We start from the raw sequence: 9,383 nt of genomic DNA, 5'->3' as shown, positions 1-9,383 counted from the left end.
AGGGCCTTGAGATAAGAATTCTTTATCTTTCTGGTTTCTGTTGATCAATTAATTCAGATAAATCGGTGATCAGCCGATTGTATCCTACATCTAGGAGTATTGTGCGAATCAAATTGATGTACTCAGTTATGCTTTATATAAAAAAGAGAAGAAAAAAAACCGCTATGTTTGTGTATGCGCACAGCCTACACGTCCATTCAAGGTCACAAATGCCACACCGTGCCACATGTTATTATCTTAAATAAATCGATAGCAAACTAACATCGAAATGGCCACAAAACACTAAAAAGGAAATGATACTTTTAAATTGGTCATCTTTTTATCAATTGACTTTAACCAATCAAAATAATTAACATTTTGACCCCTAAAAAGTGTGTAAAGATTGAGCATAACATAAAACGCCAAGGCACATCTCATCATTTTTATTTTAACCAAATAACTGATTGCTGATTAAACAGTCAGTCGATCGTCAAAGTTCATTTTTTGGGCAGCTTTGGGTTTCATTTCACATAGAATATGATTGTGTCGCCGCCCGAATCGACAAATTCAATTGGTTTTTAACCTTGACCAGCAACACTTGATTAAATTATTGCAGTCAAAAAGCACACAAAATTCATGGTCAAATTTAAATTAATGATACGGACGATGAAGAAAGAGAGAACATAAAAGACAAAACGCACGCTGAACGCCACGGGAAATCGAGTAATAGAATTCAAAATAGACGAAAGAGAAGTAGAGAGAACACACTATTGAATGCAAAATTGATGAATATCAAATCAAAATAATAATTTATGTCGGAACGAAATAAGAGTGAACGTATTCTGGCCGAATTCAAGCAAATCCCAGCAAATGAATTCAACAGAAAGAAAATGAAACTTGCAAAACGAACGTTGATGATTATAAAATCAAGATTTGTTTTGTCCAGCGTTCAAGAGAATGAGATGCACAATTGTAATGTTGTTGCAGAAACTTATACTAAGTCAAACTATAATACTGGCGGTAATCGTACTGTCAGTTCTTTCACACCAAAAATAATAGGTTCAGTCAATGATCCAGTGACACTCAGTGGACGGTATTCGTTTGTTTCTCTCTCTTTTCATTATTAATATTAATGGGCGTTTAAATCATTTTATCGAATGATGAGCCAGTGAATAGCCATGATCCATCTGTGTAACATGATCCAGTGAATACATATAATATATTCCATTGAATACGCACAATGACAACAATTGTTGGCTACTTCACAACATTCGTTGGAATGTAAGCATTTACAACACGGTGTTGTCAAAATCATAACCTTAGTTTTGTTAGTCTAGAAAAACACAATAATGTAGTTTTTAAAAAAGTGAATGAATTTTCTTTAATCAGAGGTCACAACGGGTCCCCGACCCAAACGTCGTTGAAACTTTCAACTAATTGAATTTCACAACAATAATCAGCATATTATTCATAATCTCTGATATTTTCAATTTTTATTAATTCAAAAAAGTTTATTTTTCTTTGTTATTTTCGACAAATTGTGTAAAAGATCATAAATAAAACGTAAATATCCAGTATTGATTGACTTTCTGTGAATAAAAGGAATGTTTCATTGAAAAAATGCCAAAAAATTACTGAGGAGATATTTCTACCCAGTGTATACACCGGGAACCGTTGGTTTTTTACAGTTCTTCTTCAACGTCAATATTTGAAATAACTATTGCGAATAGAGAGCCTTCATCTCCCTTGTACGGCGTCTCGTCTTTTCTTCCATGAGTACAAAATTGTTTTGAAGTGAATGTAATGTTTTTATAATATGATGCACATTTATCTAAATGGAACTCCGTAATAATACAATAGTAATGGCAATACCATATATATAATATCATCGCTATTTATAGTCTTCAAAACTATAATAACAATAAATTATTGTTTTTCTCCACCAATTATTAGACTGATTCAACTCCTACCGTTAGAAAAACTACAGATGACCAGTTGCGTTTATCAGAGTGTTGCAAATGTGAAAATGTACATTAAATTGGTTCAATTTTTAGTAAGATGTCACAACCTATCTAAATATGACAATATATATACCCGCTCATGGGCCACATGTGTTACAATACTTTTTATTGCTTATTTGTGAGAAACGTTTTATTTATGTCAATCAATCAGTTAATATTTTGTAAAAATGAATAAAATGAAAATTAGCAATTAAAAATATCGTATGTATGCCTCAAATCTGGTAAAAATCAGCTGTTTTTGGTGCTCTATTGGCGATAACATTTTTGATTTACTAGAATGTTCTTATATATATATATGATTTCTTATCACTAAACGCGTTAGGTTATTAAGTTAACATCAGTTATGTACGCTTAATTGAAACAAATAAAAACTCTGCCGGGTTTTAGCATAGCTATTTCGAAATGAAAAAATCACTCAATTTGAATCAATCAAACGTTAAAATCAGACATTGACATTGATAAGTATTGTGAGGTTGTGAAAAAAGGCTTGAAAATGGCAAAATTTCTGCTCTTTCATCCGATGAATATTGCGATTTTAATTGTTTCTTATAAATCAAATAAATGCAACACCCGTTAATGACACAAACAAATCGGTTAAGTTAAATGTTAGAAATGTTTGTGTTATTGGAGCCGGAGTATCGGGCATTGCAAGTGCGAAACATTTACTTGATCATGGACACAATGTTACCGTTTTCGAACAGAGTGAAGATATTGGTGGTATATGATTTTACACAAATCAAACCGACAAAAATAAATATGGGTTGAAAGTTCATTCACCGGCATATAAGGGTTTAAGGTTAACATCATCATAATATATATATATTATGTAATCCATTTATATCGATGAATATTAATTAACATATTATTTTATTATTATTTCAATTTAGCGCAAATGTTCCATCATCGTATATGGTACGTATACTCTTGTAAAAATCAAGTGAAAGATTAAAAAACTGAGTGATTGCGTCATGTGTACTCATTACAAATAATGAAAACATCATTTTTCTTATCTCAATAAAAATATTTATTGACATTTTTTCTTCAACAGGAATCAATGGAGACTGGATGTAAGTTGAAAAAAAATAGTGAAAATTGTTAAGCATATTTTGTTCCCAGAATATTTTAAAATCTAAAATCGAATTAAAACGAAAATGTTGTTATTTTTTTATTTAAACACATGTATCCAAATATAAATAACAAAAAATGTGAATGTATTTCAGAGATGAAGGATCTGCAGCTATAGAAGAGCTTGAGTGTCGGGCAAAATTCGACAATCAATTCCAAATAACTCTATGCAGAATGAGTGCAGCTGCTAGTAGACGATTTGGCATTGAGCCAGCAGTTTTTCATCTTATTTTATTAGTGATCGTAATATGGATTTTAAAATGTTTATGTTGTGGTTGTGGCTGTTCAGGAAAAAAAACTTACATACGTTTCCACGACGAAATATAAAATAAGCCATTTTTTGCGAAAACAAGTGGTAGTCAAGATTTATGGAGATCGCCACAACAAAATATTTTTATAATAAACGCAAACATGCATTTCTATCAATCAGTTCCAAATGAACGTCTACTTTTCACGTATATTTGTATAAGACATTCGAAATAGGATAAAGGACGATAAATGTGTTTTTCACTTTTTTTTTACTTCAACAATAAATTCGAATACACTGATTTTGATATTAGTGTCGAAAGGTCACAAAAATATAATACAGTTATTGTATATGCTGTTTTTAATGTTTCATTATTCACTTTTTTAGTACCTCTCTCCGCAGCAACAAATAGTTGTCGATCTATATCAGAGAACTCAGCTCTTGGTTTGAAAAACAATAGTAACACGTGTATCATAAGTTTTGTTACAACTTGCAGGCGTCTATTGCGCTACATAAACAAAATCAAAACTGTCGACCAATGCACATGGGAGACTTAGCGAGACTCCTACTCTACTGTCAAACACAATTTGCACAAAAATTTCCATTCGCGATAGCGTACAAATTGGATTTACGAAAAAGTGTCTCAAATGGTTTTGGACAGCTAAGTTCAAAACAAATTCTGCATGTGTCTAAAGATGAACCAATCTGTCTTCGAACCATGTATCGTGTTTCATGGATTTAATATGAAGACAAAGATTCTAGAAAAAACCAAAAGTCCGGTCGTATTCCCAATTTGAATGCTCAAATCTTTCAAAATTGTCATCAAGTACCGAACACCGGGTTGGCCAAGCAAAAATTCATTTTTGGTGATTCTTATGGTTGCAGCACATCCAAATTTGAACCAAAACAATAGATTTAGACACGATCATTAGGAATCAGCAAAATAAGTTACGAAAAAATTCCAAAGAGTGTCAAAAATTGGGTGTTTACTTCACCCTATAGCATGTTGCACTGAAAAATTCATCATTTTGCATAGTGAAACATTCATCGCTATATCGGACCATGAATCAAGTGCAAGTGGTTTCTTTTGCATTGATAACGTTTGGGTACTACTATATAAGGCTAGAGACGTCGACAACCCGAACTTTAATAAAGGGGTGTTTGTATTGTAGTATCTTCTTAGGAAGGTGTTTTAGATCCATTATTCGAAAATTTTCAGCCTCGAATGATAATGTATTCATGTCTACTTACGCATATGCATTCTTTTTTTATTTCAAGCCCATTAAATGAAGTGATTCAGAATAAAGAGAAAGAGAGAGAGAGTATCAGTAATGTTGAACGGATGTATTTTGAGTTGAATTGAAAAACATACACAGTAACGTTTACTCAAAATCACTTTAGTGACATTTTTTTTCAATTTTGACACGGACATTTCGTTCGAATAAATGTCGCGACTAACTGCGGTCATTTGATAAGACTCTCGTTTTCATTTTTGTAATATAATGTACAGATGGTAGACGAAATATGTAAGAAGATAACATTAAATCATTCGAGTTATTATTCATTGTGATATTATATGAAGCAATATAACTGTCCAGTATGAAAAATAAAAATAAGTTTTGGCTTGGTATGATTTTTAGTGAATTTTGATGTTTTAAAATCTCATTATTTCGTCAGAATTCTTGAAACTCAATACATTTAATTCGAACAAAGTCAAAAAGATAAATATAGGTTATGAACAGAAACAATCTCGGGTAATTCCAAAAATGAATGTGACGACCGAATTGTACGTAAGCTCTAGATTGTTCATGCACTCCAATTTGTGAACAAAAACCAAAAAACGACACTGAAAGAAGATTGGAGTTAAAACCGTCCTCCCTCGACAATAAAATCAAGATGTACGCGTATAAATATTTTCATATCCACTCTAAAAAATGCTTCCCTCCCCAACATACTTACTGTTTCCATGTATAAACCAAATGCCGATAACATAAGCTGAATTTTACCAGCATCCAACCAGAAACAGCACAAACATCCACATACTTACACATGTATTTGTCTTAATCAAAATTCAAATCAATTTCAACGCGAAACGAAACTTAGAAGAAGAGAAGAAAATGAATCAAACATCAGTATTATATATTCCATTGAGAACAGAAGCATCTTTATTGCAAATGAGATGTGTACAATTTGTTAAATTTCGGAATTTTTCCAACTTATTATACGGCTATGTTCTCGTCGAGAAGTGATTCTTACATTCATAATAAATAGAAAATAGTTACTTTTATTCTAATTTGCTATTTTGATAATGAAAGTGAAATATTTATTTATTTTATTATTTTTCTGTCTCGAAGTGAGAACTGCACTTTCTGATCTGGACAAACAGCTATACATTGCTCTTGACCGAGGTACTTTTTCTGAATTTTTATCATAAATATTACGTATAAAAGATTAACTTTTCCACACTGATGTCCAAAATCGGTGTAGATGTGGAATTTCAGAAGTCATTTTACATTTTTTGTGACTTACGAATGTTCTTTTATTTCATCATTTTAGGTCATCAAAAGTAGATTCGACGTTTTGATTGTTAAACGTGCTGAATTTTCGTATCAAGTTTAAACGCATCGACGGTTGATTACGGTATTCATGGGCCAATGAATAGTCCGTATGACATTGATGTAAAATGATGTGTGAAAACATCATATACATGCTTTCGTCGTTGAAACCGTTCCGCATCGAGCGATTAGTCAACTGTGAGAATCCAGAACATTATCATCCATTGTGGATTCATTTACCATCAATTGATATGGTAAATGACACAAAAGCAATCAAATGTCGAATCGAAAATGGAGCAAATGTTAATGCAGAAGGTGAGGGTTCAACTTACACTATACCTAAAAAAATATGCATGAAATTAAAATTTATGTATTTAAAAAAAACAGGTGGGGTAGATTTGGACTAACATGATTCCATTTCCGCAATTCAATCAAGTGGCAAGAGAAGATGATCACTGAAAGTCAGCCACTAGCGGTGTAGAATATTGGTCTCAACCTGGAAAGCTCGGAGCGAACAAAAACTTTAAAGTGCAAATTAAAGGGTAGCAGTCGTTTACTCCTCGTTTGTTTTCCAACAATAACGCATTCAACTCTATCAAAAGAGAAACAAAACATCGTATTAAATTTTGTTACAGCAAAATTAATTCGATTATTTGTTCGAAATATTTGAAAATTACCTTCAAATGTGGCGCTGAACAGTTGTTGCTCCAGATCAGAAAGTGCAGTTCGTACTTCGAAACAGAAAAATAATAAAATAACTAAATATTTTAATTTCATTATCACAAAAGTAAATAAGAATACATATTAAATATTTTAAATTTATTTCACTGAAATGCAAAAATCCATTCTTATAGAGAACACGATCTATAAAATTATAAAAAATCAGAAATTTCTCTGAATTTAGCAAATTGTACACATCTCATTCGCAATAAAAATGCTTCTGTTCTCAATGGAATATAAATTTTTTTTGATTTTCAATCTTATTTTATTCGGTTTTTCAGTTTCGATTTAAAATGTGTATGTAAAATTGCTGGCTGTTGTTAAAATTGAGATAGCGTTATCACCATTTGGTCCATGCATGAAGGCAACGGGAACGTTAAAGAGAGAAAATGGCATAGTATCTGTGTGTGTTGTATTTTAATGAGCAAAAAACCAGAGTTTTATTTTTGTCGTTGCCAAGGGGAATTCTTGCATGATAAATGTTATTGTATTTGGCGTTGAAATAAAAAGAACCGTTTAATGCGGCCATTAAATTGTGGATTTATAATTTAATGCTGGTCACAAGCCCAGATAAACGCAGAGTGGAAGGTTATCAAATAAAAAAATATAAAAATTGAATATTCCATTGATTTTTAATGCATTCAAAATTGTTATTTTTTAACCTTACACTCTTAGTTAACCAAAACTAACTATTTTTTAAGTAAACTCTTTTTTCTATACATGTCATTCTAAACTTGTAATTTTTAGGTAATTTTCTGTTCATTTTTTTAAACTCTCTCCCTCTCCCTTTCTCTCTCTTTTCACTTGCATATTAACTTTTTGTAACATGAAGTCTGAATAAAAAAAATATCGCTATATTTTGATTCATTTTAATATGTTGTTTAGCCAGTCACAATTTAGATGCTGATGTTTTGTTACTTGGTGATCTGTTGTTTTGCTGTCTACGTTGCGTAAGTCGTTTTTTTTTCTTGCTTGAATGTCGTCGATAATTCACATCAATCTAACAAATTAAAATGAAACTCCTGCAAGTATACATATTGAAAAAAATCGAACCAAGTCAGTTGATAATATGAGGGGTTCAGAGCAAAAATTTTACTCAAATAGCTCAATTGAGGTTTTCATGGGGTCAATCACGAAATTCTAGCGCAGCTAGTTTTTGATCAGATTTCACTAGAAAAACTAGAAATTCTAGTGCGTGAAGTTGGCTCACAGTAGTTTTTCCCAATGAGCGCTAATACCGTAGATTTTTCTTTATCGATTCCACCAATACGACATCTACAAAAAAACTCGCCGATTTCTGTTACTAGTGGTGTTTTAATACAGCTCGTGTAAACGTACAAAGGAACACACTAACTCCGATTCTGTGTTTGCGTATGTATTACAAATTCTGCACTCAGTCGTCAATCGTAGCTGCTTGTGCAAAATTTACAATACATACGCATACACAGGATCGGAGTCTGTGTGTTCTTTTGTGTTAGTTCGTCTTTAATACAGCCATATAGCCATATAGTTCGCTCGAGCTGTGTCGGTATCTTTTTTAACAGATGTCGTATTCGTAGAATCGATAAAATTAATTTGTATGGGAAAAATACGATACTAGTTCCCATCGGTTTTTCCTATTAATTATATGGCTTTTGGTGTGAAGTTGGCTTCTTTTATGGCGTCATTCTTCGCACTAGATTTACTAGTTTTTCTAGTATTCACTAGCGTGGTTCGCCCCATGGAGATTTCAGACAAAAAGGAAACAAATAATTTACAATTTTTCAGAATTTTACAGTGTGTCCATAACATATAGAAATAGCACTAAATAGTATCGATATCTTTACTATATCGGCGCACTATATATGGAAGATATTTCCGCAAGACACCGTAACTCACGATCGAAGTGAGTGCGGACGGCAAACATGTTGACAGTTCTTTCCACTGCCGCACGGCAACTTGTGATTTTTGCCGTCTGCACTCACTTCGATCGGGCGATACGGTGCCTTGCCACAATATCTTCCATATAGTGGACCGATATAGTGTAGATATCGACACTATTTAGTGCTAAACAAGCGCAGCAAAAAAATCAAATCAAAAGTAAGAAGATTTCTTTTCGTCAACGAATTATATTCTGAAAATCGTGTTTTTGTGAAAGTGCAGACCTTAACCAGATGTTCACTAATCACATAATTGTTTAGTTGTGCTTTCAGGGTACTTAATTTTTTTACTTGAATAAAAATACTCAATAAATAAATAAATTTATTTGAAATCAAGACTTTTATCAAATGAAATTTTGTCGCTCATCGCTTAAATAATCACGTTATCACTTTTATTTGAAATTAGTTTGCAATTTTTGATGAATAATAATACATTTTAAAAATCTTTGGGATCTGTTCAGCGAGACTTTGCATATTTGAACATTCTGTTGGTCCTTTTATGAGTCCATTTTTCAAAATCCAACCAAATTCAGCGACTCCCAACAAAAAATCAATTTCACCGTCGTCATTATGTAAATATTCAAAATTCTTCAAATCATCTTTAAAATAATTCAAACGTGTAATTTTTTTCATGACCAATGCTTCTGTTTCTTACACAAAATCAGAACTGAAATGTGGCTGCATTTTTAATCGTACAATTTTTTTCGAAACCGATTCACAGCCATCCACACCATCAATGGCAACACAAATAATTTCGGTTTTTAAATTTAAAATTTGTCGTGCGTGCTCTGTCACCATTGCTGACTGTGATCCATTA

At 32.2% G+C, this 9,383-nt stretch overlaps 2 long non-coding RNA genes across 2 annotated transcripts; both read left to right on the top strand.

The window, feature by feature from the left end:
* The first annotated feature begins 2,445 nt into the window (after positions 1-2,445).
* On the top strand, positions 2,446-3,610 carry LOC116350471. The gene is made up of 4 exons (XR_004202032.1): positions 2,446-2,796; positions 2,888-2,912; positions 3,049-3,067; positions 3,221-3,610. It is a non-coding gene; the product is annotated as an uncharacterized LOC116350471 (long non-coding RNA).
* A 1,896-nt stretch (positions 3,611-5,506) lies between these two features.
* LOC116350469 lies at positions 5,507-6,848 on the top strand. Its single transcript, XR_004202031.1, has 3 exons — positions 5,507-5,780; positions 5,929-6,242; positions 6,315-6,848. It is a non-coding gene; the product is annotated as an uncharacterized LOC116350469 (long non-coding RNA).
* The last annotated feature ends 2,535 nt before the right edge of the window (positions 6,849-9,383 follow it).

Source organism: Contarinia nasturtii, unplaced genomic scaffold (assembly GCF_009176525.2).
Source record: "Contarinia nasturtii isolate CC-2019 unplaced genomic scaffold, AAFC_CNas_1.1 Cnas_scaffold_4154, whole genome shotgun sequence".
Taxonomy (NCBI): Eukaryota; Metazoa; Arthropoda; class Insecta; order Diptera; family Cecidomyiidae; genus Contarinia; species Contarinia nasturtii.
This window is presented reverse-complemented; position numbering and strand designations above follow the sequence as displayed.